An 8,451-nucleotide genomic window follows, 5' to 3' on the forward strand; every position below is an offset into this window, starting at 1 on the left:
TGGCGGATTAACAGTTCAGTACGTTATGTACGAGGGTTTCGGGAGCTCAAAAAAAAATAAAAAACATTTTATGATGTAGAAAAAAAAAATTATAAACTTAAAATTGGCAACACTGCACGCAGCTAATGCGTGAATACGTCCAGTTTACTTTCTAATTTCTTAGTACTTAACGTTGATGACTGAAATCCACCTTTCATTTTTTTAGGACAATAACCATAACAACCAGTAGTCATTAATCGTGCATTATTATTAATAAAACAAGCTGTTATTTCTCATTAATAAATAAACCAAAAAAGAAACATATATTTATAAATTATAAACAAAAACAAAACCAACAAAAGTAAAATCCATTAAAGCATAACCAGCTAACCACTAGAGAAGATGTTCAGGAATTTTTGCCTCGTGCATACATATAAGTAAGCTCGTAGTGTTTCCAAATTTTGGTCATTTTTTGTAAAAGTTAGTCATCGGTACTTGCCAAGATAAAACTGATACTGGCTAAGAAAAGAGAGGGTGGGTGGGCGGGGTTAGTATCTGCCAAGGAGGGTCTAGTACCTGCTAAGATACGTGTGATTTTGGCAAATGAGATACCCTTTAAGAAAAGAGGATTGGTGAGCTAGTACCTGCTAAGATAAGGCTGATTTTGATAAATGACATACCTTCTAAGAAAAGAGAGGGTGGGTGGGCGGGGATACTACCTATTAACATCAGACTGATTTTGGCAAATGAGATCTCTATAAGAAAATAAAGGGCGGGTGGGCAGAGTTACTATCTGCTAAAACAAGATCGATTTTGGCAAATGACATACCTGCTAAGAAAATAGAGGGCGGGTGGGCGGGGCTAGTACTTGCTAAAATAAGACCGATTTCGGCAAATGACATACACTCTAAGAAAAGAGAGGGCGAGTGGGTGGGGCTAGTACCTGTAAAGACTGAATTTGGCAAATGACATATTCTCTAAGAAAATAGAGAGCGGGCGTCTGGGGCTATTAGCAGCTAAGATAAGACTGATTTTAGCAAATGACGTATTCTCTAATAAATTTAATTAAATTATTATAAGAAAAGTCGCTAAGAACTCCAAAGCACTTTCAAATTCTGTCCAAACAGGAATACTTAGAACCTCAAGATTGTTTTAAATTTTCAAGGCAAAAAAAAAACGTGGCAGGTCAAATCTTCCAAAAATAGAACTCCAAAGTCCCCCAAAATTGTTTTAAATAATTTATAAAAAAATGTCCATGGACTCCCAAAATAATATACCACGGGTACCCAAGAATCTCCCGAATTAAAAAAAAACACTGCGGCACTCAAGACTTCTTCAAATTCATTAAAAATAGAACACTAAAATCTCAAACGATTTTTTCAAGTTCATCCAGAGTCCTTTAAATTTATCCCAAAATAAAACACCAGGTGACCTGAAATTAACTGTGAACATTTTAAACGTAGGGTTTCGAAAACTTTGACAATTTTTGATACGTCAAACATTTTTAGCTGTTTACTCGATTTGTGCTGATTTGTACCTTCGCTTTATATCAAGCAAACATTGTTGTCAAATGGAATTTTATCAAATTATTACAAAAACAACACAACCATATCTTTGTACATTTTAACTGAAACGGCAATTAAACATGGTCATGGATCAGAGAAATAGAGAAATATTAACTAAAAGCTAGGTATTGTGATAATAAGTGTGTTGTTTAGTTGTTAGACGTAGCAAAAGACACTAATTATTAATTATAATCATTATAACTCCATCAAAATGTGAGAAGCTACTTTCTTGTACTGAGATTTCTAAATTCATCCAAACATTTAATTAATATGTCTTCATTTCAATCAATATCAAGTGTTTACCAAATGTGCGGTTACAATAAAACGACTGAAAATCAGACCGCTGTTTTGTGGTCTTCGTGTGCTGGCGTTTACGAAAATTGCTGCCAAGAATATGTTCAGTTTAAAACAAATCGTTTGTTTTTAACTGAATTATTTAAACCGATCCTAGAAATACACATTAGCAAACTATAAAGTGATTTCTTCTGAATTGAGATTGCATCAGTTTTAAATTTCGTAATGGAAACACAAACTGTATATTTAGTTGTGCTACAAGTCCCAAATGTGGACATTTTAAGGACTAACAACAAGATTAGGGGAAGCCAGCAAGTCCGACAAACATGCGTATCTGTTAAATGGCTTCTTGGATGTGAATCATCCACAACGTTTTCGCCCACGATTTAAAAGGTTAAAACAACGGGCTCGTATTCTGTCCACAGACGTTACTTAACTCGAACTATGGGCGAAAAACACAATATTTGCACGTTTACCGTAGCGCTAAGTGTCTAAATGAGTGTAGACAATTTTCCCCACACCGCTCATAAATAATAATGCTCGCTGAGGGTCCTAATGCAGATTCACGACTCAGAAAGCAAATCCTGATATTAATAAATAGGGCAATAGAGTTAATCAAGCCCGCTCCCAGCAGTGGCGCGGGCCGAGCCCTTCGGTCCTAAGGGATACGTGGAATCTAACTTGTTGGGCTTTGGGGTCTTGAGACGTTCAGTCACGGCCGATAATAAAATGCAAACCCCTTAAATTAGGAGACGTTAGTGGACTTAACGATGTTTGCCGGTGGTAAACTCAAATAAAACAGATACTTTACCTAACTGGGCCCTCATCTGCACGACTTATGTTACAAAGTCAATACAGCATCCACTTTCGTCAAAGTCAAACACAACTAAATCAGTCCTTGTCTCGTTATGGTCCGAACACCGGCTCTGTGCTTCTAGAAATTTAATTAGGCAACATGATATGGGTACTGTAATCTACTGTACAACAATGTAGGTAAACAAGGTTTGAGTGCAGGACTAGGAATAACGCTTGATTTTAGTGGCTGCATATGCATCGAAATGCGCAGATTTACTCTGATTAGAATCTTTACCGATAAAGCGTCGGTTGAATTTAACATGTCGCCTTCGTATCGCGCTCGTTACGTTGACAGGATTAACTGCAATCACACGTGGAATTTATTGCGCCACTATCTGCCAGTTAACCAGAATTGTTGTCAAACTATCAAGCTCTCGTCGAAGGCGGTTTTAATCCGGCGCTGGAGGTCAGCGGAGTTTGTTTTGCTCTCTAATAAGATTTCAAGGATTCTTCGGGGTAGTTGTTTTTAAGTGACCCAAGTAACTGCGTAGAACTTCAGTGTCCTCGACAACATCACAAACTAATTTACAGTAAAGCAACAGATGTTTAGAACTTTTGATTTTGTTATGTCGAGTTAAGTAACACTGTAAATTGTAAGCAACATCCTTTTATTTATGCTTTTTTTTTAAATCAGTTTATAATTACACAAATGGAGCAACTATTTTGTTCTCTTTTCATTAGGTGACATATTGTCATATTTAACTGTATTCGAACTTGCGATCCAGGGATATCGAGCTACAGACATTTGAAGTCCACCAGCTTAAGGCGACAATATTAGGTTTCAAATTTAATCCACATCCTTTGCCTTATTTTGACGAGAAATGACGAGATTTTTGATACCCATTGAAGTTTGGTATTTTGATTATAAATTATAACGTGTCTTAATTGTCTCAACCCGTCCTATACTCTCAATTTTTGTTAGTTAATCTTGCTCAATTCAAATCAGCCATCATTTAAATTTTGATGTTTTACTTGCTTAGCGTAAGCAAAATTTTGCAAGGTAAATGCTATTTCAATTTTATGAAATAGGATACTCCTGTATTTGTGGTTTATTTTTCCACCTAATTTTTTTATTATCATTTTATTTTTTTTGTTTAATCTTTCTAATAGTAAAACTGTCCCGCGCTCGAACCCCAGCATCTCCAAGTTTTTTATTGATCTTATCAAGAATGCTACACCCAATTTTCCCGAAAATTGTAAAATACTGCGCTGCTATTATTAGCATTACACTGCATCTATTCAAATTGATATACGTGCCCTTGCTGAAATATTTTATTATGCAAAATTCACTTTAAACGTGGGTATAGCATGTTTCCTTATCTGTATTTTCACAGTTTACACATATCCTTATTTTAAATTAAAGGGGTTATCATCGCAAAAATAAAATTTCTTGAGTTAATTTTATAACTTTTCCGAGAAGCTATATTATATTTATTCGCTTGTGCTTCAGCGACGAGGGAACTTCTGTCTAAATAACTTTAGACTAATTTTTTACTGATATAATATCTAAGATGTAACTCGTTGGTTTAATATTCTAAAAAATGATGAACTGACTTCAGTTTTTTTTGTTTGAAGGCTGTTTTATTGGGATGGTTTTTGACTACGTATGATAATAATCACTTTAGCTATTGCAAGATCATCAGCTCATAACATAGTTGGTGTTGGAATCAGTCCTGTTCGCGCGAGAGTCGAGGTAGCCTGTCGACCGTCACAGCGAATCTCAACCAACTTCACATTTTTCAAGAGTGTATTTTTTTTGGGTCGGGTGTTTAACACTTATTCATACTGAAGTATTATGGCTGACAGATAAGACATATTATGGTCGCAGAACATTTTCAGGATAACAGTTTTATAGTGAGTAAAGTTTCCCATATAAAAGCAAAATAGTTTTAGGTTTCGGCAAGCATACAAATTTTTTCTACTCCTATATATGAAAGTAGACTTTTTCCCATCGTTTACCCTTAACGAAAACATCATTTTCACTTCTAGAAGTGAAAACACTTATTCATTCTAGAAGCGACTGCTATGTGAAAAGTGAAAATTTAAAGTTTAAATCCACTGAAAATTTAAGTATCTTTTTGTAATTTGATCAACTGTTAAGAAATGAAATATGACTACCTATTTAAATTGAAACTAAATTGATTAAAACTGATTAATAAATTTGAATAAAAATTAAACAAAAATGTTTGACGCAGCAAGATCTGCATACGTCTAAGCAACCAGTAGCGCTAGTCAAGTAGTCATATTGTTTATTCTACGTGATTGTTTTATTTCGTAATGACATATTAGGTTTCAAATTGTGTTCCTAATTTATTGAAAAAGAAAAGCTATGTCTGATTCAGAAGAATCGCGTAGTTCCACACCACCTTGTGTGATACAAGCAGCAACATCCGCTTCAAATGATATCTTACCACAAAAATCCCAACAGAGATATCAGTTTGTATACGAAAAATTTATAACTTGGCGGAAGGACAACCGAATGACATCTTTTTCCGAAAATGTCTTGATGGCTTATTTCGGTACATTGTCAAACAGTCTGAAGCCCTCCACATTATGGAGCATGTATTCTATGCTACGAAGTGTAATAAGTCTGAAACATGATGTTGATATTTCTAAATACCTCAAATTAAAAACTTTTCTAAAAAGGAAGTCGACGGGTTTCAAATCTAAAAAGGCAAAAGTATTGAATTCGGAACAAATTCAGTTGTTTATCGATAAAGCAAATGATGAAAAATTCTTGTTCACGAAGGTAAGTTGAGTTGAGGTTGTGTTTTATAATGTTTCATACTAGACTATTTGAAGGTTGTTCTAATATTTGGGATCTGTGGGGCCTGTCGTTCACATGAATTAAAAGATTTAGAAATTCAAGATGTTCAAGATTTAGGAAGCGCTTTATTTGTGACTATTCCAAAGACAAAAACACATTTACCTCGTTCATTTACAATTGTTAATACCCATTATAAAATCTGCAAGAGATACATCAATCTTCGTCCACAAGGAATAGACAATACGACTCGTAGATTTTTTTTGAATTACCAACATAACAAGTGCACCCGACAAGTTATTGGAATTAATAAATTTGCATCTGTTCCAAAAGAAATTGCTAAATTTCTCAAATTACCAGATTCACAGTTATATACTGACCATTCTCTAAGGAGATCTTCCACGACACTTCTTGCAAACACGGGTGCTAACATGACTGAAATAAAGCAGCACGGCGGATGGAAATCGCGTTCTGTAGCTGAACAATACATCGAAGATTCGATTACTAACAAAATTAATAGAGGGAAAAAAATTTTTGATTCATTACAGATTAGCAAAAAAAAATATCGGAAGTTTACCACCTATTGAGGGTTCGTTGTCACCTAAGGAGACAGAAATAACAGAAGCAGAGGTTCCTCCTGCATCACATGCACTTGAAGGCAATGTGCCTTCATCAATAATTAATAAAAAAGAAAATAATGCTAAAGCAGCAGGTGTTGTACATAATTATTATAACTGTAATTTTCAATATATTACAAAATAAAATTTCCTGAAATTTATATGTAGTTAGGTGTGTTTTTTGTCGTAGAAAAAATAGCATTTGCGACTCGAACTGAAAGTCCATTTTTTCGTTCGTTGAGTGTGTTACACTCGTCGCTGCGCGACTCGTGAAACAATACTCAACTCACGAAAAAAGTATGACTTTCACTTCTTGTTGCAAAATATACAGGGTCATTATAAAATATTGTAGTCGAAGAAGGCCATGATTTTGGTGACATTTTGTGCCGCCTTTTTCAGTTTTGTGGAAAGGATTACACTAATATTGGAATTTTTATTTTTTACGCCACATTAGTTGACATTAGCGGCTGCACTGTTTCAACGCTTCATCAAATTCTGTCAGATGTCAATAATTTTTTCGTTTGTACTGGTACGTTTTCCCTCACTTTGTGCGTTAATTGACTTGTCTTGTTTTCATTTTTGCTGTCTTCCCCTTTGTTAGAACTTTAATAAGTGTCTCAAAAAACAGTTTTTATCAAAACTACAGATCATTGTGGAATAATCTCAGGTAATGAACACAGAGGAATAACTATGGTCAGTGTTACAAATGATTTTTTTAGTTCTTTGGCGCAATAATCATGCCTATTACCGTAATGGGGTGTTAAATGAGGATGGGGATGGAGTGTACTCTGTGGAGGCGTCTAAAAACGAGTATCTAGTGAAATGTTCTGTTGTCATTGATGAAGAATCTTTGAAGACGCTATACGGCGAATTATGGCCAGATTTAACGACACTGGTAGCATTTCTAAGTGAAAACCGACGGGGAGACCTCAAGTTAGTGAAGACGTTGTTGAAGATTTAAGGATGAGAATGGAACAAAGTCCGAATAAAGCTTTGTCAAAAATCTTTACTGTCCGGAGTACCATACAGCCCATGTCAGAAAATCGTAAAAGAGAAGTTACATATGCATCCATACAAGATTTTGTTGGTTCAGGAGCTGCAACCAGCTGATTTTCCTTGCCGCGTTGGGTATTGTAGTTGGTTTCAAGCTGATATGGACGATAACGGGATTCTCGATTTGTCGTTCTTTTCTGATGAAGCCTGGTTTCATCTGTTAGGCTATTATGTCAACTGACAGAACTTCAGAATTTGGTGTATAGAAAATACTCACGCTTTTGAAGAAACACCATCACACGCAATGAAGGTTGGTGTGTGGTTAGCTGTTTCCAGACGACGATTCATAGGCCTGATACTTTTTCAAGTAAATGAATGTGATCAATAAACAAAATTAGATGTAGAAAGTGTATGTAGGTACTGCAATAAAGTTTTTTATTTTCAGTAACTTTCATTTTTCTTTCGGTGTTAGTTGCATTCTCTTAATTTAAAACTTACTTCAACTTACTGTTTAGTAATAATTGTAATTTTACTATTAGGAAAGTTAAAAATCTTTATTAAACATTCTGTTGTTTCAAGAGATCTCATAATCATCTACAGAACTCTTAACACTATGCTCCTGAAATTTTATTGGTTTTTTCATCTTTTTTGTTATAGAAATTTTGAAAAATCTTGATATTAGGATGGCCATGTGGGCGTGTTTTGGGTAGAACCTCTTTGACATTCCTGTTATGCAGATCTGGCATGTTTCAGATATCTAGAAACTGCAAAGCTGAAGGTAATGTTTGGACATAGCAGTTTTCACCTATTGTAGGGATGAAGATCAAGGCTTTCAGTTGTGTTTTTTCAAGAGAAAAGCACCGGTCACAAACCATGTCTGCACCAATATTTTGACGATTCCTTACAATTTACAAACAGAACTTTCGCGGGATCACAACTTTGGCAAAATTATTTACTGCAAAAACTCATTAGGTACTCATAGTGTTCGTTAACTGTGATAAGACTTGCTCTGCCATTGTCCATTACGTGATTTTTCACAATTTTTACCTTCAGGGTACCTATAAAAATGTAATTTTTTAAATAATTACCGTGTTCATTGGTTTCGACAAACTTAACCTCACTTTTTGGATTTCATTATTTGAAAAATTATTGCTTCTTTGCAAAACAGACCAGATGATTTATTCTGTTCAACTCCAATCGACTTTCCAAGGTGTAATTCATGACAAAGCCCTTAAACGTTTTTCTGACAATTTACAATTTTTGAAACTGAAATGTATTGCAGTGGCGTTCACAAATGCTCGATAACACTGCAACCCTTAATGCTCTGGCCTGGCGTCTTTTCGTGTCTATTTAAACTGAAATTAAACCGCGAACCGGGCATTTC

The 8,451-nt window shown here is 35.0% G+C and overlaps 2 long non-coding RNA genes across 2 annotated transcripts; one reads left to right on the top strand and one right to left on the bottom strand.

Moving 5' to 3' along the window:
* The first annotated feature begins 6,455 nt into the window (after positions 1-6,455).
* Positions 6,456-7,515, top strand: LOC135135096 (uncharacterized). Its single transcript, XR_010281438.1, has 2 exons — positions 6,456-6,741; positions 6,794-7,515. It is a non-coding gene; the product is annotated as an uncharacterized LOC135135096 (long non-coding RNA).
* LOC135135095 (uncharacterized) lies at positions 7,067-8,131 on the bottom strand. The gene is made up of 2 exons (XR_010281437.1): positions 7,873-8,131; positions 7,067-7,824 (listed from the first exon to the last, which is right to left on the bottom strand). It is a non-coding gene; the product is annotated as an uncharacterized LOC135135095 (long non-coding RNA).
* Positions 8,132-8,451: the final 320 nt, after the last annotated feature.

Source organism: Zophobas morio, unplaced genomic scaffold (genome assembly GCF_036711695.1).
Source record: "Zophobas morio isolate AGI-343-1 ecotype UQ-CSIRO unplaced genomic scaffold, CSIRO_AGI_Zmor_V1 ptg000024l, whole genome shotgun sequence".
In the NCBI taxonomy this organism is placed as follows: domain Eukaryota; kingdom Metazoa; phylum Arthropoda; class Insecta; order Coleoptera; family Tenebrionidae; genus Zophobas; species Zophobas morio.